Raw genomic sequence first — 1,143 nt, forward strand, 5'->3', positions numbered from 1 at the left:
CCAGCCACATTGAAATATACGTATAAGGACCGAATCCCTACCCCCCCCCCCCCCGCTCAATTCCCTCCGGGGCCGTGACTCGTTTAAGAGAAAAGGCCCATTCAAGCGCGTCCTTAAGATGACCCAGGAACGACTGAAGCTTCCCGAGGGCCACCTGAGACCACTGAATATATGCGTAGGTGGAGAGGGCGCTGCTCCGCTCGTTGCAGTGTTTCCTCGTTTTCGCTGCTTCGTCCTTGGTTGTCAAGAGCTCTCTGGTTCGTTCCGGCGTTTCGTCGTTTCCGCTTGGGTTACTCGTCCCCCGTGGGTGTCCAAGAGCTCGCTGGGTCGTTCCGGCCCGGCCGTTTCTTCTTCGTTTCGCCGTTCGTCCCCGTGTGTCCAGATTCCGTGTTCGTTCCGGCGTTTCTCGTTTCGCTTTCCCTTCGTCTCATGTTTCAAGAGTTCGGTGGTCGTTCCGGCGTTTCTTCGTTCGCTGCTTCGCTCTGGTGTCCAAGAGCTCGGTGGTTTCGTTCCCGAGCGTTTCTTCGTTTCGGCCGGTTCGTCCCGTTGTGTCAGAGCTCGCTGGTTCGTTCGCGGCGTTTCGTTCGTCTTTTTCGCTGGTTCGTCCCGTGGTGGTCAAGAGCTCGCTGGTTCGTTCGGCGTTTCTTATTCGTTTCGCCGGTTCGTCCCGTGCGTCCAAGAGCTTCGGTGGTTTCGTTCCGGCGTTTCTTCGTTCAGGGGGGGGGGGGCTGCTTCGTCTCATGGTGGTCAATAGCTCGTGGTCGTTCCGGCGGTTCTTTTTCTTTCTTCTTCGTTTTCGCCGGTTCGTCCCGTGGCGTCAAGAGCTTGCTGGTTCGTTCCAGTGGCGTTCTTCGTTTCAGGGGGGAAGGTTCTCCCGTGTGTCAAGAGCTCGCTGGGTTCGTTCCGGCGTGTCTTCGTTTCCGCTGCTTCGTCTCATGTGGTCAAGGGTTCGGTGGTTCGTTCCGGCGTTTCTTCGTTTCGCTGCTTCGTCTCATGGTGTCCAGAGGGTCGGTGGTTCGTTCCGCGTTTCTTCGTTTCCGCTTTTTTCGTTCCGAGGTACCAGTGTTCAAGGGTCGTCTGGGATAGTTTCGAATGTGCATTTCCTTGGGGCAATGATATTTAATAGATAGAGAGAAGAGAAAG

The sequence above is a fragment of the Penaeus monodon genome, chromosome 28 (genome assembly GCF_015228065.2).
Source record: "Penaeus monodon isolate SGIC_2016 chromosome 28, NSTDA_Pmon_1, whole genome shotgun sequence".
Lineage (NCBI taxonomy): Eukaryota > Metazoa > Arthropoda > Malacostraca > Decapoda > Penaeidae > Penaeus > Penaeus monodon.